A 27,633-nucleotide genomic window follows, 5' to 3' on the forward strand; every position below is an offset into this window, starting at 1 on the left:
CGAGACAGGGTCTCTCTGTGTTAGTCTTGGCCGTCCTGGACTCACTTTGTAGACCAGGCTGGCCTCGAACTCACCTCTGCCTCCCGAGTGCTGGGATTAAAGGCGTTCGCCACCACGCCCGGCTGATGATCAGTTTTTAAAAAAAGTCCTCTGTATGTTCTAGACAGTCACCCTCTTCTGGATGCATAGCTGGCAAAACTTCTCTGTCCTTCAGTGGGCTTTCTTTTAACTTGGTTGATTATTTCCTTTAACGTGCTGAAGCTTTTTAGTTTCATGAACTTCTGTTTGTCAGTTAGAGATGAATTCAGAAAGTCGCTTCTTATACCTAGAACCTGCAGCATATACCTGTGTTCTCTTTCAGCATATCAGATTTTGCATTAAGGTCTTCAGTCCATTTAGAGATAATTTTTGTGCAGTTATAAGTATGGATCTAATTTAGTTCTCCTACATGTGGACATCCAGGTCTTGCAGTTTGGTGACGGTGCTGTCTTTTCTCAATTGTATATTTATGGCATCTTTGGCAAATATGAGATGGCTGTAATGATATGCACTTGAATTTGGGTCTCCTATTTTTTTTCCATTTGTCTACATCTCTGGTTTTGTGCTAGTACCATATTCTTTTTTATCTCTGTATCTCTGTAATATAGCTTGATTATATTAATAAAATGTGAAATATTTGATAAAATATTATATCCAAAATATTTATTGGACATTTTTGTGTTTTTTTTTCATGAACTCTCTGTTCAGTTCATTGGCCCATTTATTGATCGGCAGTTCATTTATGGGTGTTTAGTTTTTGTTGTTCTTTTGTATTCTAGATACTAACCTTTTACCACATATATAGCTGGCAAAGATTTCCCCTATTTTGCAGGCTGTCTCCTCACTTTGTTCATACTCCCTGTTTCGAAGAGAGTTTAATTTACACCTCACAGAAATATCATACTTTTTGACTGTTAAAAGTTGGTACATTAAAAGAGATAGCCTAGTGGGGCATGATGGTCTGTAATCCTAGAACTCAAGGAATCTGAGGCAAGAAGACGGAGAGTTTCAGGCTAGCCTGGGCTACATAGTGACCCCCATACCAAAACTATCACTTTCATGTTTCTATTATGAAAAAAAGAATCACAGGAGTTACTTTTCTTTGTTTTCCTTATTTCTTTTTGGTTTTTCAAAACAGGGTTTCTCTGTGTAGCCTTGACTGTACTGGACTCGCTTTATAGACCAGGCCGGCCTTGAACTCATGAAGATTCGCCTGCTTCTGCCTCCCTAATCCTGGGATTATAGGCCTGCACCGCCACACCTGGCTCAGAAGTTATTTTTAGAGCCCTAATAGGTTCTAACGTTGGGGATGAGGACAAAGCAAGTCTTAGAGGAGGGAACACTGAGGCAGGTCCTGGAAGAGCAGGTAAGATCGGTGACAGCCTAAGAGGAGGCCAGGCACCTAGGGTGCGGCCAGGAACAGGCACATGGAGCTAGAACACTCTTACAATTGGGCCTCCTATTATGAGATCTCGCACCTCGCAGCTGCAGGTGCATACCTCGCTGCAGGGCCACTCAGTAGCATGAGCAAGGGCTCCTGGCCCAGTGGCCCATTAAAGCTTCAAGGGTGCTTTCCCTCCGCAAACCAGTGAGAACGTAATCTCCAGCAGGAGCTTGTCCACGTGAGCACTTTGCAGCCAGGACTGAGACTTGCTGCCTTAATAACAAGTAAACGGGAAGGGCAAGTTCAGAAGCAACTCACAGAATATTTAGTTGTGGGTCAGAGACGGTATTTACTCTATAAACAGTTTGAAACACGCACCACCAGAGAAATCATAATGAGTCAGTCCAAAAGTCAGTGTAGATAATTTTCCACTATTGTTTCAAAAGAAAAAAAAATCACTCCAAGTATTTTAGGTTTCAAAATATTTACGCCTTTTAGGGGAGAAGATCATTACCAACTGAAGGTCTGATCGGCAGTGAAATCAGCTTGGAGGGGCTTGGAGGCACTGAGTGTGTGAAGCTTCTCCTGGACGCTAGGTGGCGCCATGGACTGAGACTTGGTGAACCATGCTTCAAAGAAATGTTGGCCTGGAAACCGTATACTTGGGCTCGTCACTTGGGGATTTTTAAATCATCGTCATCATCATCGTTGTTGTTGTTGTTTGGACAAAAGTTTCCTACTTTTTATATGCCTTGTATTGGTGTGCTTGAACTCCACAAAGTGATGAAGACTGTTCCCTGTGTACTCCAAACCGACTCTGCACTGCCGCTGCTAGCGTTGGGGGGGGGGGGGGGGCCCAGAAGCTTAGCAGGATGTAGGCCGAGACAACCCCATCTGCCCTGGTGACACCAACTGTCTGCCCACTAAGGAGGCACTCACTAGTCAGGGATCCTCGAGCAGGGGAGCGTGGAATGGGTCCCTCCCTCCCAACTCCTCTGCTGGACTGCACTGACAGCGGCTGTTTCTTGTTCTTTCTCACCAACAAAAGCTTTCTTTGGATTCGGGTTCACTAATTCCCTCCTCCGCCTTGTCCCTCGGGGGCCTCGGACCGCAGTGATTCTCCTCCAAAGCTCGGCCACTATGTCCCTGCCTTTTGTTCTTAGCCCTGTCCACACCCATGGAAACAGCGTGTGGTCGTGCTTCCGGAATACAGCTCCTGCCTCCTGGGATGCTCCCAGCTTAGAACCTCCTTTCTCACGTTCCTGTCCCACACGCACCCAGTTCTTCTCTCTCAGTAAATCGATTCTGTTGGTTTCCTATACTTAAAAACACGCAACCACATAGATAAATACCTGTTCTATTGACTCAAATTACAGCATACTTGACCGCTGCACCCCATGATTTTATTTCTAGATAAGATATCCTAAAGATCTCTCCACAGCAACACACAGAGATCTTCATTTTACCAATTTGTGGCTGAATTATATTCGACTTTATAGAAATACAATTGTTTTTTAGCCAGCTCCGTATCCGTAGAAATGAAGGTTATTTTCAGACGGCTACTATTATAAATGTTGCCATAAAAAATAACATTAGAGGCTGGGCGTGGTGGCACGCGCCTTTAATCCCAGCACTTGGGAGGCAGAGGCAGGCAGATTGCTGTGAGTTCGAGGCCAGCCTGGTCTACAAAGTGACTCCAGGACAACCAAGACTACACAGAGAGACCCTGTCTTGAAAAACAAAACAAAACAAAAAATAATAAAATAAAAAAATAAAATTGTATAAAGGCCATTCATTTGTCCTCTGACATTTGTATGTCTGAGGACATGTTTGAGACTGAGTAAATTGCCCATGTCACAATCACCAGAAGTAGGAGTTTACACCTCTGCTCAGTTTTTGCAGGATATTACCCCATGACAAACACTGTCTATTCCCACTGCCCGATCTCCCTCTGCTCTCCCTCACCTCTTTCTTTCTTTTAAAAATAGGTTTTGGCTGTTTTGTCCACTTTGGTCTTGAACCTGTGAACTGAGGTGATCCTCTTGCCTAGGCCTTTTATGGAGCTGGGACTCCAGGTGTGTGTCGCTCTATCTGGTTCCAAATTGCGTTCTTATAAAATGTCTACCCTTCCACATCTATCCCCAGCTCAGTGGTTATGAGCACAGAACTGTGGTGTCCCATTGCAGTTTCTGCTCCGTTAGTCACTGTCTGTGAGCCTGGGCAAGTCACAGCTTCTTGGTGCCTCAGTTTCTCCATGTATAAGACGAGTCCTTTCTTGTGGGTTGGAATAGTGCCTAGCACCAGGAAGAGCCTCGAAAGCACCGTCAGCATTCCTGCAGGCCGAGCCAGCCCTGCTCACCTGTGGGCATTCACACGCAGAGCCAGCGGGGTGCACGGCTGTCTCGTAAGTAGCCCGCCTTTCACATAAGTGACATATCGGATCAATTCGTGAAAGCAAAGTGTGGCCATAGGTTAGGAGACTGGATCCCTGAAATGGATCCCCCAAGGAAAGAGAGTTTCTGGGGCTCCCTTTCCTACATCACAATTTTGTTATTATTTTCCCGTTCGCGTGTTCTTAAAGACAGTGAGGCCCATCCATTCACCCACCTGTGTGGCCAGCTGGGCATCCTTCCAGGAGAGCAGCCTTCTTAACATCCTCTAGCAGCCTTGTGGTCCATAAGCCCCCACCATGTATACCACCAACAAACCAGGCACCATCTTGCTTCAGAAGCGCACGCCACACCCAGCTGGGTCGTTTAAACCATCTCAGCACCATCCTTGGCTGATGATCTCTTTCACGGATTTCATATGGCATGTATTCTTAAATCCTATGAATTACTTCTTTTTAGCAGTCCTCAGCTTTACCCTTCCCCCTTCCTGACTCCTCTGAGACTGCCGTACCTCCAATTCTTGGTTTCCAGGGGCCACTGTAGAGTCACTTGGGGGATTCAAAGCTGAGGAATACCTCCATCAGAAGGGCCTGTGGTGATTGCCTTGCTTGTGTAGGAGGGCCGAGCCCACTGTGGGCGGCACCATTCCTAGGCTGGTGGGCCTGGGCTGTATACGGAATCTAGAGGAGTAAACAAGTAAACAGTTTTCCCTCATGCCTCTCTTTCATTTCCTTGAGTTTCTGCTCTAACTTCCCTCAGTGATCGACTGTTACCTCGAGATAGAAGTCAAACACACCCTTTCTTCCCCCGAGTTGCTTTGGTTAGATTGTTTTATCATGGCAACAGAAAAGCAAACTGGGAGAGAAGTGTTGAGGACTGGGTGTTTGGAGGGGACCTTAGCCTCACCCTAAGAAGAGGGGGAATGGGCAATCGTGTAGAAAACGAGTCAGGGTAGGAGAGTCAGACTGGAACTAGACTCTGTAAGAGTTGGGGAACTGGTCTCATCTTTCACAGTTTCTCAAACAGGTTGAGACCACATGCCAGAAGAGCACAGATGGAACCTATAGGGGCATGACCTGAGTGCTAGACCTGTGAGCAGAAGACAGGGCTCCCATGACAGCATCTCGGAACACTGCCAAGATGAAAGGTCCCATCAGACACCAAAGGACAAGTAGATAGCAGCATAGCAGCTAAAAGACCAAAGACCAGACATGCCTCCATTTTCAAGGCACTGTGTGAGCCAGGGCCCTAGGATTCTGAGGTGGATGAGTATAAAGTTCTCTCTAAGTTAATGAAAATGTTCACTCTAAGCTGTGAGCCTTATTCTAGGAGCCATTTCTACCAGGCAGGCTACTTAGGTTTCGATCTCTCTCTCTCTCTCTCTCTCTCTCTCTCTCTCTCTCTCTCTCTCTCTCTCTCTCTCTCTCTCTCTCCTCCACTGTTCTTCGTCATTTTTTTCCAAGAAAATTAGCCAAAAAATTTATAATTTTTTTTCAAGTCACAAATTAGCTGTGGATCATAAGCATGGTATGGTAAGGTGTTTTTCTTGCCTGTAAGATGCAGGGGATGGGTTTGACATCTTCTCATTCACAGAGCAGGATGGTCCATACAGTGACTCGGAGGTTTCTTTTCTTTCTTTCTTTCTTTCTTTCTTTCTTTCTTTCTTTCTTTCTTTCTTTTAATATAACATTGGTCACACTCCCAGCAGAAGAAATGAAAAGTGATCAGGTTTATCTGCATCATCAAGCATGTGAATTCTTCTAATCTATGGTCAGTTGTTTCCTTAAATGCCTATTGATGAGACATGCAATTATCAGCAAGGCTGGGGCCAGATCTTTGAGCATGTGACTTGTCTTTGAGGCTGGTCATGAGACTGGCTTGCGGCTGGCTGCACTGGAGGCTGGGGGAAGGGAAAGCCACAAGCTTTAGCGTCTTTAGACGCTTCATGCTAAGTGAATGGAAAGACTCCCCCCTCTCCCTGTGAAGACACAAGGGTCAGTTAGGCTCCTTCAGGCCCCTTCACGCCAGGGGTACACAAGGCTTTGTGGGCTAGTAGCCAGCTTCTCCATGCACGTTGGGAAGGGAAAGCTGCCTGAGAAAACACCACTGACTTTAACCTTCGATTACTCAAGGAAATAGACTGAAGGAGGATTGCGGGATGGAAGAAACAGTATGATATTTTTTTTCAGCCAGGGAAATCAATTTTGCTGCATCCAGCAATTGATCAGTATGTGTGGACTCTGGAGATGGTCTCCAGGCCTACTGGTTAGCCGTGACTTCCAGCACGTTTGCCTCTGTGCCGCATACATAAAATGGAAACAGTGGGGCCGGAGCGATGGCTCTGGAGCTATGAGCAGAAACTGCTCTTGCAGTGGTCCGAATTGATTCCATTACAACTACCTTTAGCTCTAGTTGAGGGAATCCAGCAACCTTTTCCAGCCCCCAGGGCACCTGTGTCTGCATACACCTGTGCACACCAGCCTCCCCACGCACATGATTAAAAGTAAAAATAATAAAAGACATTTTTAAATGGAGACAACGATGATATATGACATATGGGAGGAGAATTGTTACGGCGAAAACACTCATCCATAGATCATGCCTGATACACGGTGAGAACTTAAGACTGCGCTGTGGCTGCCACTGTTTTTTACACACAAGCCATGCATACTGACATAAACATCTCCAGTGAGTGTTCCAATACAGTTTTAAAACTCAACTCTGAAGCAATTTCATGACATACGCTAAAAAAAAATTGACCATCTTCTGTTGTGCGGTCAACCAAGAGAGATCAGCTCTGATGTCATCTGAGTCCAAAATGAATCAGAATGATTTCTAATAACACTCCGGAATGGATGACGACAGCAATGGAGGCAAATGACAACAAGTACAGTGAGGGTTAGCAAAGAGGGGACCTTGTTCACTGCTGAGAGGAGATTAATATGGAGGTTGTTCAGACACTCGCAGTAGGACCGCGATGACCCGCCTATACTCCTTCCGTGTGTGCACCCAAAGGACTCTACGCCAGCGCATCGTGGAGACTCGCCTAGCCATCTTCTTACCTCAACACTTCCAGTGGCTAAGAAACAGAGCCGGTCAGGTGAATGGATAAAAAAATGCTCCTGTTGGGGGCACATGTGTACAATAGGATTTTATTCATCTATCCCAATCGTAACATTTCCAGGAAAAATGGGTCAGCTGTAAATTATTATGTTAAGCAAAATACTGTAGATTCAGGAAAACAAATATTAGGAGTACTTTTGGTTTCTTTCAAGGTATAGAACAGCCAATAAATATATCAGTCTTTCTAACATGCTTGAAAATATAGATGAAATGACATGTCATAAAATGTGAACTTCCATTGAGAGTAATTGTGAATAGTCATATGGGTTTTTGTTAGTTAGTTAGTTAGTTAGTTAGTTAGTTACTTAGTTACTTAGTTAGTTAGTTATTTTTCAAGACAGGGTCTCTCGGTGTTAGCCTTGGCTGTCCTGGAGTCACTTTGTAGACCAGGTTGGCCTTGAACTCATAGCAATCAGCCTGCCTCTGCCTCCCAAGTGCTGGGATTAAAGGCGTGCGCCACCACGCCCCGCCAATCATGTGTTCTTACGTTCTGTTTGATGTAAGAGTTCTGCACTGTTTTCCTTATAGTGCCCTATTGGTCCTCCGTGTGTTGAGAATAGTGGTTCTCTACTGAACACCGAACTCAGTATTGATTTTCTCTGTAACTTCAAAAGCCACAGCAAGACATTGGTAAGTTTTGCCTAGTTGGTGACAGTTGCAAGGATCTTCTTCTTCCTCTTCTTCTCCTCCTCCTCCTTAATGCTTTTTAAATGGATTTTAAAATGTTCAAAGTGAGCATGTGATTTTTAATAATTAAAACCCCAGGACTGGAAAGATGACTAAGAGGTTAAGAGCATGCCCTGCTCTGGCAGAAGACACGAGTTTAGTTCTCAGCACCCACATCAGCCAGTTCACAGCTGCCTGTAACTCCAGCTCCAGGGATCGGATGCCTCTGGCCTAAGTGGGCATCTGTACTCACAAGCACAATCCTCCCTAGCACACATACATTTTAAAATAATTTAAATAATTGAAACTCTTTAAAAATTATTTGCTATTTCATGTGTGAGTGTTGGTGCCCAAAGAGGTCAGGAGTGCATAATGTAAGCTTTAGGTCTGGATCTGCAGTTTACAAGCAGTTATGCACTGCCTGACATGGGTGCCAGGAACTGAACTCCAGTCCTCTGCACGAACAACAAATGTCCTTAACTGCTGAGGCGTCTCTCCAGCCCCTTTGCTGATTTTCATAAAGCAAAAAGAAACTGATTAGTTCATCACCTTCTAGAAATAGCCCAGAGGAAAAAAAAACCACACAAAGTCAGCATATTTTATTGTCTTTAAAAGAGGAAACAGCAGTCCCTCAGGTTTTGACTTTGGCATAAACAGGCTCTTGGGGGTCATAGTATTGAAATGTGTGACACCTTGGAGACCTCATGGCTGTCCTTCTCAACAACTGTGTATCACTCTGATCACACATCTGGCCCTAGAAGAGCAGACTAGAAAGTCCCTGGGGTGCAAACCTGTAAGAGATGTACAAGGATCTAAGAGATACCACGAGGGGCAATAGGTTGCCAAATAGCCTCCCAACTGTTGCTGCCACTGGTTCAAAAATAATGGAGGCCCGTGATTAAACTTTGAAGGGAAAAAAGGGCAATCCTTATATTTTACCCAGCTTGCTTTCCTGTATCTGTGAGTGTGTTTAACTAAGGTTCCGGCTTGGATAACATTTTATCCTGACGTCACATGATAAAATACAGTATTCGTTTATTCTCACTTCCTCTCACCGAAAAGTCAGAATCATATATTCAGGAATGGGGCCTGAAGGAGAAGGAGATGCCGCAGGAAAGCAGAGCCCAGGCTGTGGTTTTTGTAAGATGTCAGTTCATTTACCAGAGGAATCTCTTTCACGGCCCCAGAGTAAAATTCTGGATATTTTTGGCTGAGGGCTATCACACTTCCTTATTTTCATCAGTGTCATTGACCCATGTAAACTCCCTGCAAATCCAGTACCTTCAACAACCCAAATCCCATGTACATACACGGTGCTTCAGTCTTGGCCCAAACGTCTAAGAGCTTGCAGTCTTGTTTGGGAAACCTGCCTGGACAAGGTAGAGGAGATCGTCAAAGCAGATTTTTAAAAAAAAAATTTTTTTTTGAGGCAGGGTTTTTCTGTGTAGCCTTGGATGTCCTGGGCTTACTTTGTAGACCAGGCTGGTCTCCAAAACTCACAGAGATCCACCTGTCTCTGCCTCCCAGGGTGCTGGGATTACAGGTGTGCACCACCAAACCCAACCCAAAGGAGATCTTATAAACCTTTAAAAGACTCTATTAATGGGACATGCCCCTTGGGCTAGTGTCCAGATATAAGTGAGTATATACCATTTGACTCTTTCTGCTTCTGGGTGAACTCACTCATTATGATCATTTCTAGTTCAACCCATTTGTCCACAAATTCAGGAATTCCTTGTTTTTAATAGCTGAGTAGTATTCCATAGTGTAAATGTACCACAGTTTCTTTATCCACTCTTCTACTGAGGGACACGTAGGCTGTTTCCATGATCTGGCTATTATGAATAAGGCTGCTATGAACATGGTTGAGCATATGTCCTTGTTGTGTGGTAGAGCAGAAGGATCCAGAGGGTCCTAGAGACCTACAAGAAGAACATTATGTGGGGTGCATCTGGGCCCAGGGGTCCTGCTCAAACTATGGCACCAGCCAAGGACAATACGTGCAGTAAACTTCGAACCCCTACCCAGATCTAGCTAATGGACAGGACATTCTCCATAGTTGAGTGGAGAGTGGAGACTGACTTTCACATGAACTCTGGTGCCCCATATTTGACCACATCCCCTGGAAGGGGAGGCCTGGTGGCACTCAGAGGAAAAGAGACTTGATACCCTAGGATCATATTCAGGGGGAGGGGAGTAGGAAGAAAGCGGGAGGGAAGGAGGAATGGGAGGATACAAGGGATGGGATAACAATTGAGATGTAATATGAATACATTAATAAAATATTTTTTAAAGGCTCTATTAAGCCAGGAATGGTGAGATACACCTGTCATCCCAGAAGGCTGAGGCAGTGGAATTCTGAACTACAAGCTAATATCTCATAAAAGGTTATATTAAAGTATTTATTCATCTGGTTTGTGCGCCTCTTGAAAAAGCCAAGGACCTCAGCCACTGGGGCAACTTCACCAGTTATAATTCAACACATTCTCTGTGCTGCTTCCCAGTTTAACTTTAAAATAAAAATGGCATTGCTCCTCTGATGACATGCCGGGCACCGGGTATGTGTTTGTCTTTCATCAGCCATCGCCTGGCCAACTCTGCAGATACCAACTGGGTGTTTTAAAATGCAGCTCATGCCCACATTGCCTAGGAGCTGGTGCCTACACAGGACTGCCTCTCTCTGGATGCCAATGCTACATTCTGGCCCCCGTTATTGCGTTTCTACTTCAGGCAGCAAGTAGGGACCCCCACACTCCGACCCCTAAGGTTCAGTAGCTTGTTCCAGTGGCTCCCAGACCAGAGGGAAAGAGTTTAGTGCTTCCACTGCCTTATTTTAGGAGGGTGTCATCAAAGGCTAGGGATACAGTGAAAGAGCCAAGTCTCTGAGAATACTGCAGGACCTTCTGCTGCTCTGGGGATCCCAGCTGCCCCACCTGACTGGCTCGGGGGACGGTTATTTGTCACCCAGAGATCTCCAAGCGCCACAGTCTAGGGTATGATTGATTCGTAACTATTCCTCCTGCCCATACTCCCTTCTCAGAGGTTCCAAGCTTTAAGTCATGGTTCAACCAGATCTCATTATGAACTGTCTAGCTGACCGCCAAGAAGCTCTTCATTAGAATAAAGGATGCGCGGCTGGAGAGACGGCTCGGCAGTTAAGAGCACTGTCTGCTCTTCCAGAGGACCCAGGTTTGATTTCTAGCACCCACATGGCAGCTGACAAACACCTATAACTCTAGTCCCAGAGGATCAGACCCCCTCTTCTATCCACTCCAGGAACCAGACACACACATACACACACACACACACACACACACACACACACACACACACACACAGTAGATTTCATACACACAAAATGAATGATGTAAAAAAAAAAAAACAAAAAAAAACCACAAAAAAAAACGAAAGATGATCCTAGACTCAGGAAATCCCAAGAACTTTAGGACTTCTGTTTATGATGCACCTGCCATCTCCATCACTTGGGAAATGTCAAGGGTATCAGGAACTGAGAGCAGAAACCAGCAGCAGCCTCTTCTTGTGCTGGGCAGCCTTCCCAGTGAATGAAAATGGCACATAATGAAGAAATGAAGGATTCTCTTATGAACCTCTTCTCATTCACTGAACATTTTTTAAACCATTGAAATGGCTTTCAAGGGGGCTGGAGAGATGGCTTAGAGGTTAAGAGCACTGTCTGCTCTTCCAGAGGCCCTGAGTTCAATCCCAGCAGCCACATACTAGCTCATAATCATCTATACTGAGATCTAGTGCCCTCTTCTGGCAGGCAGGCACACATGCAGTCAGGACATTATATACATAGATAAATAAATCCTTAAAAAAAAAAAAAAAAAGAATGGCTCTCAGCGGACTCTAGCAATGACACAAGGATCCCAAGTCTCCTTCATCTTCCCTTAGCTCCAAAGAGATGCGAAAAGCTGGAGGTGGTATTGGGTAGCTGGTTTCTATGTTAGTTTTGAGTCCACCTGAGATTCTGAATAGTTCCCTTTACTCCTTTTCATTGATCCCCAGGACAGTCTTTTTAGCAAAGCAGAGTGTTGGCGCCTTGCCTTCTCAGAAGCATGTTAATCCATCCCAAGTCTCACCTGCAGCTCACTTGGTTTACCTCTAGGGTGAAATGGAATTGTTTTCTGTGCATCCTCTCAGGACCTTCCCATTCCTTTCTCCTGTTCATTCACTCATTTACTCCACGAACACTTTGTTTCAGTGAGACTTTGTTGAGATAGACATTGTTGCACGAGATGGAAAGATGAGTCTCGGTCTTCCCTCAAACACTTCACGTCTGGTAGAAACATATAGGCAACCAGTGCCCATGCATGCGTGTGTGTGTGTGTGTGTGTGTGTGTTAGGAAGTGCCATCCATCCTGAGGCACAGATCTGCAGTAGGAGTCAGGCTTGACAAGTGCAAAGTAGAGTTGAATGCAGCCCCTTCTTGCCTCTTTAACCAGGAGAGACTTGATGCAAGTCTCAGCTCTATGCTGTGGCTCCCGATACACAAACATCATAGAATCACAGTGTGGTGAGCAAAAGGGACAAGAGTACCTGGGAGGACTGAAACCTGAGGAAGTTTAATGGCAGAGGCTATAGGTCGGGCAGAGATGTGAAGGAGACTGTCCCCTAAGGAGAGGCGAGAGAGAAGGGCACAGGGAAGATGCGCGAAACCCACACAGCGGGAAAACAGTAAGGTGTGTGTTTGGGGCTTCCCAAGTCATTGCTGAGGGCCAGGATGCCACGTGTAGAGTGGGTGGAGGATGGGGTGGGGGTGGGAGAGACACAGCAGGAAGTGGGTCCTCGCTGACCAGTGGCCTTCCACATGCAGTGTCATTTTTACCAAGAAACTTGTTAGAATTGCTGACTCTTGAGGAGCTTGAGACTAGATGCACTGAATCACTATTTTAAGGTACTCAGCAATTCATGTGCACAGTAAAAATTGAGTAGCCCTGGCTTTGGAGCAAGCTAATGAGAACTGGAGGTTTGCTTCTTAGAGTGCTCTTTGGGTACTGGCGTCTCTGTATTATTCAGCAGGTGCATTTGTCTTCAGGGTGCCTCAGGAGCATTAACCAAAGTGGCCAGCTGGGGAAAACAGACACGTGAAGAATTTAACTCACTTTTAGCAACCAGCTAATTAAGACAGAAAGAAGGGAGAAAACACAAACTTTCTTCTCTGTCTTTGGTTTTCTTTTTTCTTTTTTTTTTAAATTTACACATTTTTATTGAAAAATAAAATAATCCATATTACATCTCATTTGCTATCCCACCTCATGCATCCTCCCATTCCTCCCTCCCTCCTGCTTTCACCCCATTTCCCCTCCCTATGACTGTGACTGAGGGGGACCTCCTCCCCTTGAATATGATGCTAGGGTATTAAGTCTCTTCTTGGTAGTCTACTATCCTTCCTCTGAGTGCCATCGGGCCTCTCCATCAAGGGGACATGGCCAAATAAGGGGCACCAGAGTTCATGTGAAAGTCAGTCCCCACTCTCCACTTAACTGTGCAGAATGTTCTGTCCCTTGGTTAGATCTGGGTAGGGGTTTGATGAAGACTGCATATATTGTCCTTGGCTGGTGCCTTAGATCGAGCAGAACTTCTGGACCCAGATCCACCCATCATAATGTTCTTCTTATGGTTTCTAGGTTTCTAGGACCCTCTGGATCCATCTATTTCCCTATTGCCTATATTTTTCTCACCTAGAGTCCCAATAGGATGTCCTCACCTCTATCTCACTTTCCTGGTAAGTGAAGACTTTCATGAGACCTGCCCCTTGGGCTAGTGTCCAGTTATAAGTGAATATATACTATTTGAGTCAGTAGAAGAATGGATAAAGACACTGTGGTACATTTACACTGTGGAATACTACTCAGCTATTAAAAACAAGGAATTTCCAAAATTTGTGGACAAATAGATTGAACTAGAAATGATCATAATGAGTGTCTTTGGTTTTTGTACTCGGGTTTGTTTAGCCTGGATCTCCACCTGGGAGGCGCCATACTCTTATTCTAGCAACTGCTAAGGTTGGAAGGAGGGGGGATTAATAACCGTTCAGCCTGAAGGTGGTGTCTGAGCATTACCCTGGGGCAGCAGGCTGAGGTGAGGGTAGAGTGATGCAGAAAAAGCAGAAACAACCCTAAAGTAAATGCTAGGAAGAAAGGTGAATGTCCATTTCCCCTGGTCCAACTACCCAACTGCTCCTTCACACTCAATTCCCCCTCCCTTTCCCTCCTTCTCTGTCTCTGTCTGTCTGTCTGTCTGTCTCTGTCTGTCTGTTTGTCTGTCTGTCTCTGTCTCTGTTTCTGTCTCTGTCTCTGTCTCTCTCTCTCTCTCTCGTGCGACGTTTTATTTGCCAGGCTCAGACTTGCTTTTTTGAGTGACTGCAGGACCCTCTAGACTTTTTCAGTGACCTTAGCCTTCTTCAAAGCCCGAGCCTCCCCACCATTGAGGCTTGGCCTCTCTTTCTGGTCCCAGGTAGCTCAAAACACTAAAACCAACTGAAGCTAGAAGGCTTTGCTTTCTCATGTAGCCATCTCTCATCATTTTTCTCCATGAGAGATACTCGAAGACAAAACATCCAGGATCTAATGAGGGCTTTAACAGTCGTTTAATGCCTTGGTTGGAGCTGACTGTGGGGTTGGGTCTGATTTGCTGTGTCGCTGAAGTCAAAGCTCGGTGGATCCCTACAAGGCAACATTTTATCTTAGAAGCTTATAAACAGGGCCTAGTGGTGCATGCGGCGAATCCCAGGACTAGTGGGAAGAGGCAGGAGGGTCAGGAATTCAGGGTCACCCTCAGCTCCATAGCAAGTCCTGGGCTAAAAACATGAAATAAAAAAAGTTCATGTTGGAGGGCAAGTTTGAGGTGCATAAGGAAGAGCCTCTGGGAAGGGAGGCTCAGAAGTGAAACCACACTGCTCCCTCAAACGGTTTCTGGGAAATCAGCAAAGAACACCCAAAAGGCTACACACGTATCATCAAGTGCTGACAGTCAAAAAGAGGGCTGGCAACAAGGTACAGGGATATATGGTGGTGTCTGTTTAGGTGTTTTAGAAATCAAATTCTTCATGGAAACGACCCAACGGCCCATTTGGGTACTTACCACACACAGAGCTATCAGCTCGTCCGCTCTGTCTTTCCCCAAGAGCTATCTTGTTCACCTAAGAATATGGGTGCAGGTCCAGGGAGAGGGGAAATTAGAGAAGAAACATGCAAATATCTGTTTTCGACCCTGCCTTTTCCTCGGGCGAGCTTAGCTATCTTTATGATGAAGGAGCTAGCAGTTTTAGTTATACATCAATTTACCAGAAATATAATGTAGGTTTAGAAAGTCCTCGGTGAGTAAAGGCTGATTTGAATGGGGCTGTCTACTGCTTGAGTTACGTCTAAAAAGCAAAAACTGAAAATAAAAGAAAGACAAGAAAGCACATGTAATTAATCGGTAGACAGAGATCCCAGGGCCAAGTGGCTAAGTGCTTCTTAGAGGAAGCTGCTCTAAGTAAGGCTGAAAGGGAAAGAGACTTGGCATGCGTGCAGGTGTGGTCTGACTTGGCATGCGTGCAGGTGTGGTCTGACTTGGCATGTGTGCAGGTGTGGTCTGCGTGCCTTCTCTCTCTCGGGCAGCACTTACTGCTCTGCAGAGGTCTGAGGTCAGAGTGCTCAGAAACGTCGAGAGAACCGTGATAGAGTAATTCCAGGCCTGTCAAACCTACTGCCATTTGAAACCTCTTGGCTTATTTTATTTCTTTTCTAATTTTTTTTTATCATGGTTTATAAAACTGTTGGTATGTGGCTGGGCCGGATTGTCTAGGCTTTATGTCTCGTCACCTAAGAGGCAAGGCAGGAGCATCATGAATTCCGTAGAGCTTAAACCAGATAGTGAGACCCTGCCTCAAAATAGGACACAAGCTCTCTTCTAACGCCTGTTAGTGACATTAGTAGTAGCCTTCCGGATTTACCAAGGCATATCCTCCTGTCTCCAGTGGCCCTGGCTCAGTATCACGTCCATCGTGTCCTATATTTGGGCTATAAGTGCACCATTATCTGTAAATAGGATTAGAATGGACAGAGGGAATTTCCAAGGATAAACTCTTGGACCCCAGATACATAAAACAACTTGTGTTTGAAAGCTCACATTTTTTATTAACCCTCTAAGAACGTAGCCTCCCTCAGCTCCCAGGAGCTATCGTTTCTCTATGCCTGTCATCCAAGAAGGTTCATTTGGTTTTGCCATGATCTGGCTGAAAACTGCCTTTTCCCACTTCTCTTTAACTTTTGGCAGTGGAGAGGGAACATCGTCATAGCTGACGAAGGTCAGTGTCCGTGGACAGTCCGCCTTCTACTTCTCCTCAGACATAGTGAGCATGACCCCAAATACACTTTTCTTCTTAATTATGTTTTGCTTAGGCGAATCCTAAAATCCTTTATGTGGTTGTGTGGCCAACTCTGATGTTTGCTAGCCCTGTGTTTGGACTTGGCACTCTTTACTACCTTTTGGCTGGGTTACATAGCACCCTGAGCACCCATTTCTCATTAGCGAAATAAGGATAATTCCACCTGTTTTGCCTCCTTGGTACAAAGGATAAAATAAAAAAGAAAGAATTCATGCATAACAGTTAATCGGTGTTCAGACAGAGCAAATTTTCATACAGCGTTGACTTCCTCACTGCTTAAGTGATGGATACACAGAGCATGTAGGAGAGGAGTGCGTGATGAAGGGAGCAGATCGGCCGGGGAGATGGCTCAGTGGTTACAGGTGTGAACTACACTTGCAGAGGGCACAAGTTCGGTTCCTAGCACCCATGGAGCAGCTCACAACTGCCTGTAACTCCAGCCTCAGGGGATCTGATATGCTCTTCTGTACTCTGCAGGTACCTGCACTCACGTGCACATATATGAACACACACACACACACACACACACACACACACACACACACACACACATGCACACACACACAGACACACACACACACAGAAGGAATGAAAGGCTACCTTGGAGTTTCAAATCCACATGCCCGGTGACCTGGGTCGTGGAAATGTGTCCTGCTGCTTTGCGGAGCTTGCTTGAGTCACCCACAGCGACCTGTGTGACACCTGTCAAGAGTGTTCACATTTCTGATTAATGTCCAAATAACCTCGAGCCTCATCTTCCTGTCTAACTGTGATAAGGTTACTCTGACTTTTCCCCAAGGATTTCAGGGACTTCCCAAGGAATGCTTGCTTATTGCCAGCCACCACTAACCTCCGAAATCAATGTTGTGACGTCTCCAAACACAGAACGGACGCTATTGAAGGAGATGGAGGCATACTCCTTCGGATTGCTCCCCATGCCCCACCCCTCTGCTGTGTGTTAGGATCCGTCCTCTTACAAACATCCAGTCCAGGGTATGGAGTGTGCCTCCCTATCTCAAATGCCAGAGGAAGGAGAATCAGGGGCCGAAACTGTGCTTACAGTAGAGACAGCCTTTCCATGTGATCATTGCCTTTTATGGATACAGCAGGTGCTCAAAAAGTGGCTGTCCACTGAATGAGTGGCCTCTCAGCCTTCCTGTTCCAGATTAGGACCTTTGCTATACATTTATTTAATTAAGGTGTATTTTAAAATTCCCCATTAATCAATCTCCCATGTAAGTTAAAATTTTTTTCTTTCTGTTACAGTTAAAAATATTGAGATAAAAGTTGTTAAGTCAGGCGGTGGTGGCACATGCCTTTAATCCCAGCACTTGGGAGGCAGAGGCAGGCAGATATAGATCACTGTGAGTTCAAGGTCAGCTTGGTCTACAAAGCAAGGCCAGGATAGTCAAGGCTACACAGAGAAACTCCGTCTTGAAAAGCCAAAAAAAAAAAAAAAAAGTTGTTTCCATTTTAGATAATTTCAATAATCTGCCAACTTAGAAATAATCAGCTTTTTCCCACCCTCATTCTCAACTTACTGAATTTTAAAAATTAAATATTCATGAGCTATTTGGCCTCAGACTAAACTGGTGCACCTCATCACACAGGACATTTACTATTTATTGAGACCGTGTTTCTGAACATTCCAGGTTTTCACTTTTGTATTAAGGCTGGCTGAACAAGGTCTGCTATCCCATTTTTATTTTTAAAAAATGTCTTATATTAGTTTCTAGACGCTACATTAAGAGTTGCTATACACTAATTCCGGGCTCCGGGTAGGTGGTAAAGGGCCGTATAGAGTCAATTAGCAAGATCCGTGAAATTGAGCTCCACATTTCACTTTCATGACCTTCTGGTGCAAACCTGCAAGTCTTTGTGAAAGTCAGCTGTTGTTACTGATGAAGGAGGCCCCCTCCACTGCCCTGGGGTGATAGGTGTCTGAGGACTGCTAACGGGTACCACTTCTTCCATCTCTCTTCCTCTGTCCAAGCCTCAAAAAAAAAAAAAAAGTTTCTGAGAAAATTTAGCTCATTGCCAGTATTGCATCAATGACTTCTCCTTAATTCTGAAAATGACCTCCAGAAATACAGAACTCCAGAAAAATGCCTGCCGCTTGACCGGAAGGTTCAAGGCCATGTCCTTCTAGAGCCTATGCTATCATTTTCATCAGTGGGGTTCTGGTGCCCTTGGCTAGCTTTTCCTGGTCCATCTCCTTGGTGACCATATCTCTTACCCAGGGGCAGGGCACAGGAAAGGGTGTAGAACAGTCTCATCTCCTTGCTGACACAGCTGGACGCTAGGTGTTGAAATGAGCCTGCATTCTTCAGCCTGAAAATCAATTTGAGGCATCTGAGAACACTCACCCGTGTGACCTAAGCCCCGTGCGCACAACAGAGGTGCGGGCTACCCTTTCTGGATCCGTGTTGCTTAAGACTTTGTCAATACCCAATGGATGGTGCGATAAATGAAAAAGACAACAGGCCGAGTTTCCCATGCCTGCAACTTCCCAGAATAGCACTGATGACTATCTCAGTAAAAAAAAAAATGGCCCTGTCCCCAAGTCCTCATATAATACTGTCCTGGTTGAGTTGAGGAATACAGATAAAGACCTTCTCAGAACCCTAACAGTCTTGGAAGGAAATGGTCCCCACAGTGGATGATGAGGCAGAAAGACAGAAGAATAGGGAAGTGTGCACAGAAGGGAAGGCCAGAGCATCTGACTACACTTCCTGACATATTCACACACAGCCATGTTGTCTGAATCTGCCCAGGGGTACTTATTTAAAGCGGCTACCCTCCCGCTTCCCAGCCCCCAGCTACTGCCTCAAAGCCAAGCTCATAATTTCACTTTGTGCTTTAGTTGCCATGACGCTATCAAAAGCAGGGCACCTAGTTTTCTAGAGGGGCTGGGAGACCAAATGGAAGGAGTGAATCCCCCCCCCAAGCCCAGTTCTCTCTTCTGCACCTTTATCTGATTTTTGTCCCACTATAGACAAATGAATGGGTTGTTACACTGACAGATGACAAGACAGGCAGGTCAAACGAAACACCAGGTATAAGAGCAAGTTTGAAATGTCCTTGCTTCAGCGCAGGATTGAGTTCCTGCGAGCACCCAGGGCTGTGGCTGCATCATCGTAACAGACAGAAGTGATGGCAAAATGCCCACTTCCCCAAGTGCCCTGGGTGGCTCTTGCTGTGCTGACTGCCCCCTTGGGACTTGTCTCTCTTCTAGGTCCCTCAGAAACCCTCACAACCTACAACCACAAGAGTAACTCCTGCCTCACTCAGCAAGGCCATTTCTGAGGCGCTTCTCTGGAATTTCTGCCAGTGGCCATCCCGTGTGGCCAGGGGTGTGGTTGGGCAGCTGGGTGGATTTTTGGAGGACCAACCCTGTTCTCAGCGCTCTTCTCTCCACACATGATCACTGGAGACCGTGCGCCCATCCCATCCCTGCCTCTGTGCCACTGCCTCCCACCAGGAGCTCCCATCTGTTCAGAACTCTCTGGAATCTACTTCCATTCATTAGACAGGCAATCTTGACTTAGATACACCTTCCCCGGTGGGTGAGGGACTTCTCTAGTTTTCTTTAAAGCCCCCAGTGCGACTCCTATCTAATACAGTGTTTTGTATTCCTCGTGACACAGAGCTGACGGATGATTCCGATCGCAAGATAGAGTTTAATAGGCCCTGGGGAATAGGTGGACCCCATATACCCTTGAAAAGAAAGAGTGCTGCTGAGATGGTCCGGTGGCTCACCCCGTCACCCTGATGCTCAAAAAATAAAAAATCAAATGAAATTTAAAAAGAAAGAAAAAAGAAAAGAGCTCTGGTTGACCCGGCTTTGACCTGTCCCTCAGGGCCAGCCTGCCTCCCCAGCAGCCCTCAGACATTACTTCTACCACGCAGCAGTCATCTGTGAAGTTACCCTTACTTTCTCTTCATTCTGAGAACACTTAAAAAAAAAATTTTTTTTTTGTTTGTTTCTGGAAAGGCCCCTTGCACTCCCTATACATGAATTTTCTGTCATGCGTGGTTCTTGAAGACAACTTCCCTAAGCACTATTTGGAAGGGGTACGTGCCTCGCTTCCTGTCACATGTCTCTCACAGTCAGCCACAGCTCCGTCATGCGTGTGTGCTCTGGTCCTTGTGACATCTCCTGAGGGTGTCAGTCAGGATGCTGGCAAGCCCGATGCCTGCTCGAACTTTCACTTGATCAACTTTATCTTCTAGTTTCTTTTTAGATTCTCATAAAAACACAGGTGGAAAAAAAATCCGTGCCTGACATAAGGGAAACACAAGTTGTACATATAAAATTTTGCCAAAACCCCAGCGTAGCTATGACCTTTGTCAGCACCAAAATTCAAAAATGTTAACATATTTTTTTTAAATGATGGCTTAATGTTTTTTATACTGAACGTATCCCAAGTGTGTTTCCATCTCAAATATAGGAAGAATGTAGCAAAATAAATATTTCTCATAGTCTCGGGACTATTCTTGTTACACAGCTGAGAAACCAAAGAGAAGGAAGGAAAGAAAATGAGAGGCATGTAAGATTTTTAGCCCCCACAACCAATGTTAACAAAAGGATTTTATGGAAGAATTTCCCCCAAATTTTGTAAAGAAATGAAAGAAACATTTTACTAATAACAACATTGTGGTAATAGGTTTGTGTGTGTGTGTGTGTGTGTGTGTGTGTGTGTGTGTGTGTGTGTGTGTCTGTGTCTGTGTCTGTGAATGTCACAGCATTTCAGGGACCAGTCTGCTTTAGAGAACATACTCTAGAGAAAATGCGAGTTTGCACAGAGGCCAGCAGCTGTGCTATAAGGAGTTTTCTACACCAGCTTTTCTACCAGGAACATATATAACTTTGTGTTTGAACAAAGCCCTCTTGACAGCCTAGTGTATTCCCTCCCAGCCTGGGCTTGGCATTGTACCCCAAATGGTGCTGACGGACAGTTGTAAGACCACATCACCATTGCCCTCCCCCCACAACACATTTGACTCCCATCTTTTGGTGTCAGTGAACTTACATTTGAGTCCTGGTTCTACTAAGTGTGTGAACTTGGCAAAGTTACTCGGCCACCCTGTCTCCATTTTTTAATCTATCTAAGGCTTGAACCCTCTCCTCCCGTAGAATCTGGTAAGGATGGGGAAATGATATATGTAAATTGTGTGATGACTTCATAGTAAGTAATCAACATACAGAGACTTCAAGTGGCATCCAACAATTATTTTGCATTTCTATGTAGTTTTGTACCTGACACTTCCGTTGTTAGATGGTAACCTGTAAAATAAGCACAGCTCACCTGGCTAACCCATTTCCATTTTCCTTGGAGAGACTTGAACTGTAGGACAAATGGTCTGGCCTCCATGCTGTAAATACTATAAATGCCTCATTGTGACAATTTATTCTGCCATTAACAATTCATGAAGCTACCAGTTTAATATAGCCTGGTGTATTATTTAGTATACTAACATATTTAGAGTATGCGTCTAGTGTAACAATTAAGAAAGGTCTTGGCCAGTGTTACAATGGAAAAAAGCCTCCTCAAATTTGGTCTTGATTAAAATTTTTGTGTATTTTTCTATTTAAATTAAATTACTTGATAAGCTAATTATTTCAGTTTTTGGATCTTGGAACAAGGGGATCTGAATACTGGAAAGTTGTCCGATTTGACAAGCAGTATGACTGTTTTCCCGTTCTGTCTCTACAGATGAACATTCTGGGCATGGTTGCTTCCTCTCTGTTTGCTGCAGCTGTTATAACATGGAAATCCATTTTCATGGAACAAGCAGAACTGAGCAGGAAGCATGAACTGTCTTCTCGTAGGAGGCCCTGGCTGTTAGAATATACAGTGGTGGACAAGTTACATTAGAGGGGCAGGCGAGAGCTGCCGTAGCATCATGACAGGATGGATACAGATGCTTGCCAGCATCACAAGGTCCTGGTCCAAAGGTCAACAGAAGATATTCTGTTAACATATTAATTATCTTTCTCTTCTCTGTGACAAGATACCTGACAAAACCACTTAAGGAAGGAGAAATTTATTCTGCCTCACTGTTTCAGAGTGTCAGTGATCATGGCAGAAAGAGTATGGCGTGGTAGGGTGGACCCACACCTCCAACAAGGAGGGAGGGAGACAGCACAGGGGCAGGATACATTTGAGAGTAAGCCCACGCCCCAGGGTTCTTCTCATCCCACTCCTCCTTTGCCCCAGGCCCCTCAGTCTACAGGACAGTGTGGTGCCATCCAGGTCCAGCTCAGGTCTTCCCCTCTTAGGGGGTTCTCCCTGGCTGTGACCTCACAGAAACACCCATGGGTAAGCTTCTCTAGTCCCCTAGTCGTGAGCTTTGTAGTATAATCAGGTTGACAGATGGAACCATCAGAGCCTGCGGGGATGGCTCAGTGGGTAAAGTGCTTGCCCCCCCCCAAAGCAAGTGCCAGAACTGAGATCCAGAACTAGTGTCAAAGGCAGGTGGGTGTGGTAGTCAACCCGTAATCCTAGCAAGCTGGGGGGTGGTGGTGATGGTGGTAGGGTATCCCTGGAGCATGCTGGCTAGTTAGACTAAACGATGGGAAGAGCCCAGGGGTCAGCAGGAGAGAGCCTGCCTCCATACACAAGTGAACAGTCAAGGAAGATACCCAACACCAACAACAGGCCTCCACCCACACACCCACACACCCATACACACACACACACACACATACACGACACACACAGACTTAACAAAGATAAGAAGTTTAGTCCCTGTAAACTCAAAGTTAAGTTAACAATCTGGGTTATGGTAACAAAACTCCTCCATTGCTTTTCTGCCACCACAGAGAAGAAGGTCCAACGTTGCCTCAGAATATGCTATTCCTATAGAAATGTATATATGAAGAGCCAAATCAAGCTCGCTTCTCTTCTCAGGCACCTGGGATGCAGGAGAGGGTGAGAGGCAGTGGGGGTGGGGGGCGGGGGGAGGGAGGGGGGCGGGGCGCTGGGATGATGGCAAAGGCTGTGTGAATCTGATACATTCCTAGGCCACTGGAGGGACAGCTCTGACAGCTGGTACAACTATGTGGGTCTAGTGGTCGGGCAGGAAAGTCACCAACACGTCATTCCTTCTTGGCTTCCTTTCTCTGGACTCCGTGAGCAATGTATTTTAAAGTATTTCATAAATGTCAATCTTTGTTTTCGGATCTGTGAGTATGAAAATTAAGTTTAAAAAAAATAGATTTTTTTTTTTTTTTTTTTGCTTCTAAGTACCCGGCAGTCTGTTATAGACAATCAGCCATAGATGTAATTACAAAATGACACGTTGTATGAGCTTGATTTTGTAACAGATCTAGGATGTCTTCTTGACATGACTGGCTGAAGAATCTTAAGATATAAATAGCTATGCCACTGACTAGCTGGGTGTCGGAAATAATTTAATTTCACTTCAGTGGGTTCTAGCTTAGTGTGACTATGTAAAAAAAAAAGAAAAAGAAAGAAAGCTTAATTAATAGTCCCTGCTTTATTGAATTATGAGGTCAGATTCATCAAGCACCTATGAGGATATTAGAACAATGGCTAGGTGTGGTGATACATACCAACCTTCCTGGCACATGGGAGGTAGAAGAGGGGGCGTCACGAGTTCAAGGCCAGTCTGGGCTATGAGAACTACTTTCATAAAACCAACCAGCCCTCCCCATCCCCCACCCCCATGACATACTGGAATGTCATGACAGCTATAACGAAAAATTTTATCTCCCTTTGTGCTAGATATTGGGTGTGTTGCATGGGCAATCTAATGTTTCAAGCCCAGCTAAGGAGGAGCGTAAAGCCATGTTAACATGTATATATCCTGTGAACTTGAGGCTGGGCATTATCAGGAACGACACAACCACTTCTGAATCTATGTTAATTTGTCTGAAGCAGAAATATTTTCCCCCAGGGGTTTAGGATGATAGTGATTTTTTTCCTATGATGGTTAATATTGACTGACATCTTGGTAGGATCTGGGCTCAGCAGAGCCAAGCCTCTGTACACAGCAGTGAGAGATTATCTAGATTAAGTTAACTACAGTGGGATAATCTCTCCTAAATGTGGACAGCAGTATTCCATAGGCTGGGTTTTCAGACTGCACACATAAAAAAGGAGAAAGCTAACCCCGCCCTCCCTCCTTTCAGAGCCATCCTGAAGAAAAGGCAGAAAGACTGGGAAAGCCAAGGGGGCTGGAAAACACCAAGGAAACAGTGTCTTCCAGATACCAGAGGACTGATGGACATGTGACCCCACAGACACTGTGGCAGCACACACAAGTCCTGCACAGGTCCAAACCAGGTAGGGTCCAGTGCTGAGAGGAAGTGGATATGATCTCCCATCCCAGTGCAGGCGCTATCTCTAATTCTCAGCCACTGGCAAAGGAAAAGTTACTTTTCTCCAATGGAGGCTCACCGGATGTGACCCCACAGTTCAGGGAGGCCCCATGCCCAGCTTTAGCTGGCCAACACAAAACAAACTCCGTGGTGGTTTTGGAGAGTTTTGTCTCGTAGTGGTCTGTTCTTAAATCTTGTCTTTTGTTTTTCTATTATGTTTTCAGATTTTGTGTTTTTATGGGTGTGTGTGTGTCTTTCTCATACGTTTTTTCTTTTTTCTACCTCTGTTTTCTAAAGAGAGAGAAAAGAAGGCATGGAGTTGGGTGGGTAGGGAGGTGGGGAGGGTCAGAGAGGAGACGAGGGAGGAGAACCCATGAGCAGAATACTGTATGAAAAAATTATTTTAACAAAAAAGAGAAAGCTAGCTGAGCACAGCATTAATCTCTTTCTTCCATGACTGCAGAACCCGTGTAGCCAGTTACTGCCAGCTCCTGTCCCTATAACTCCCAGTCATAGCCGACGCTCCCCTTGAACTGAGATCTAGAATAGACGATTCCTTCTTTAAGTGGCCTTTGCCACAGCAGTGAGGGAGCTAACAGACTCCCAATATCTTTGCTTACACGTTTTGGTAAAAGTCCACAGATGCTCTTTTTGAACATCTCTGTCTTCACATCCAGTGAACTTCTGGGCTGCATTTACCTGTGATTCACAGAAGCATTGGTTACTTTTCTTTTGCTGTGATGAAAATAAACTGACACAAAGTAACTTAGGGAAGATGAGGGTTATTTTGGCTTCTAGTTCTAGTAGGTTTAAACGCGGCAGGTCTATTAACTACTGGCAACCATCTTGCGAGCATAAGAGGACACATGAGCCTGGCATCAACAGGAAGGAAGCCGACTGATAGATAGCGAGTGGCTGCCGAGCACAGTCATCAGGACCACGGCATCTCTAGGGGATTCGGTTACACAATGGATACATTCTTCTTCTGTCTATAAGCCAGTCTGCGGATGGTTTTGTTTGTTCATTTTTGTTTTGAGACTGGCTCTCAGTTTATAGCCCGGGGTGACTTCCAGCTCAAGAGGTTCTTGTGCCCTGGCTTCCTCAGCGCTGGGATTGCAGACACATGCCACCGTGCCAGATCCAGTCTAACCTTTTTTTTAATTATTGAAAATGACTTTTTTCATACAGTATATTTGACCAATTTCCCCTCTCCCTCAGCTTCTCCCAGATCCTCCCCACCTTTACCCATCCAATGCCACACCTTTCCCCCTCCCTCTTTAAAAGCCAAATAAGCCATCAAACAGTTGAACAATCTAGAAATAAAAGAAAGCAAAGAAGCAAACAAAAAAGGGAAAAAACCATGAGAAGCACATATACATGCTTGTATGTGTATGCACGTACACACACACACACACACACACACACACACACACACACACCACAAAACCCATAAAAACACAAAATCAGAAAACATAATTGAAAAGCAAAAGACAAGTAAAGCTAAAAAAGGAAAAGCCTAAACAGAGTGTTATGAGACAAAACATCTCCCAAAACACCGTGGTGTTCATTTCATGTTGGCCATCTACAGCTGGGCATGGGGCCTCCCTGAAGTGTGCTGCGTATACCCAGTGAGACTCCATTGGAGGAAACTAATTTTTCTTTTGTGAGCAGTTGTCAGTTGGGGCCCCCTTTCAGCACTAGGAACTCATCTGGCCTGGACCTGTGTGTGTCCACCCTGTTGTGTTTAGAAGGTCTTGTTTCCTTGGTGTCCTCTGTTCCCGCTGACTTACAATCCTTCTGCCTCCTCTTCCTCATAGTTCCCTGAGACCTGCAGGAGGGGTTTGGTGGAGGGGCAGTGTGTTGGAGACCGAGTAGCTTTTATATTTGAGCATTGTTCTCATGAAGATGGTGGTAAAGGATGTGAGGCAACACGGCTGCTTCCAATTATGTAGGGTGTGTCTGTAGGAAGGCAGCAACAAGCTCGGATATTTTCCCTAAAACCATAGGTAGAGCCCCAGTTGGGGATCTAAGTTGACTCTAAAAATACCTCCCACTCTTTCTTGTTACAGGAATAGCTAAAATGCCTGAAGACCCAGAAGCGGATCAAGCACTCAGGAGCTGACAAGTTTATGGAGAGCAGTAACTTGCAAGGTGTAGGACGCAGGCTGGAGCAGGCTTGTACTGAACCTGCCCCTGATGTCCCCCACCACCACCATAATGAAGGAAGTCCTCTTTCCTGTCTGGTGACACTAACTTTCTTTTGCTTGAAGCCCTCATATGAACAATGGCCTCGACAGAGGTGTCACCATTCCTTAGTGTTCCCCGCCTCAGAGGAACAGGGTAGGAAAAGGCTCATATTCCAAGAGAATCACAAGATTTTCTTCAATCTAGATTGGAGAGCTGACTAACGAGTAACAGGCCCTAACACTGGATGGAGCAAAAACCCAATTAACCCTGACTGTCACTTTCTCGATACTTTGGACTCGAGGTTTCAGAATGTTCAGTATTTCTGTTCCTCAGGCCTCATGGCCCTCTCTTTACACTTTCTTTGACCCATAAGACATTAGAAAATGTGGTGCGACTAAGGGCTGGAGCGATGGCTCAGTGGTTAAAAGCATTGGCTGTTCACCCAGAGCACCTGGGTTCTACCCTCAACACTACAGGATGCCTTCCAACCACCTGTAACTGCACTTCCAGGGGGGGCCCAGCATCCTCTTCAGGGAAAATGAGACGCCGGACGAGCACTCTGAGATTTTTAACCCCCACGGCTCTTTGGTGGCTTTAAGAATCAGTGGCTGTGTCATTTGTAAAGTCCACCTTGGATTACAGACTAGAAACCAGACATGGCTTACCACAAGTGAGACTCCACCTTCTTCCTCTATTACAACATTGGTATGAGTCAGAGAATATTTTACTGAGACATATAACAACTAATAAAAATAATTTTAAAATATAATTATTCAGAGATTTTACTCCAAGGTAGTTAAGAATCTAAAGTCACATAATATAAGCACAAATCAGATAGTACTGAACTGTCTAGATCACCAAACTACTATTTTTTAAGAAGATTTATTTATTTGTTACGTACACAGTGTTCTGCCTGCATGTACAGCTGCAAGCCAGAAGAGGGCACCAGATCTCATTATAGGTGGTTGTGAACCACTGTGTGGGTGCCAGGAATTGAACTCAGGACCTTTGGAAGAGCAGCCAATGCTCTTAACCTCTGAGCCATCTCTCCAGCCCCTAAACTACTATTTTATGAGGCAGGTCTTAACATGAACCTCGA

At 45.2% G+C, this 27,633-nt stretch overlaps 1 long non-coding RNA gene across 3 annotated transcripts in view; it reads left to right on the forward strand.

Moving 5' to 3' along the window:
- Positions 1–27,260, forward strand: part of LOC311592203 — a 53,017-nt gene extending 25,757 nt beyond the window's left edge. The window contains exons 2-5 of one of the 3 annotated variants that reach the window (XR_014777337.1): positions 21,718–21,887; positions 22,827–22,935; positions 24,159–24,312; positions 26,417–27,260. This is a non-coding gene — a long non-coding RNA (uncharacterized lncRNA). Of the gene's footprint in view, positions 1–21,717; positions 21,888–22,826; positions 22,936–23,751; positions 23,815–24,158; positions 24,313–26,416 lie in introns of those variants that run through there. The other 2 variants (XR_014777338.1, XR_014777339.1) reach the window with 2 other exon arrangements.
- The last annotated feature ends 373 nt before the right edge of the window (positions 27,261–27,633 follow it).

This window comes from Acomys minous (assembly GCF_964271855.1).
Source record: "Acomys minous genome assembly, chromosome: 2".
In the NCBI taxonomy this organism is placed as follows: domain Eukaryota; kingdom Metazoa; phylum Chordata; class Mammalia; order Rodentia; family Muridae; genus Acomys; species Acomys minous.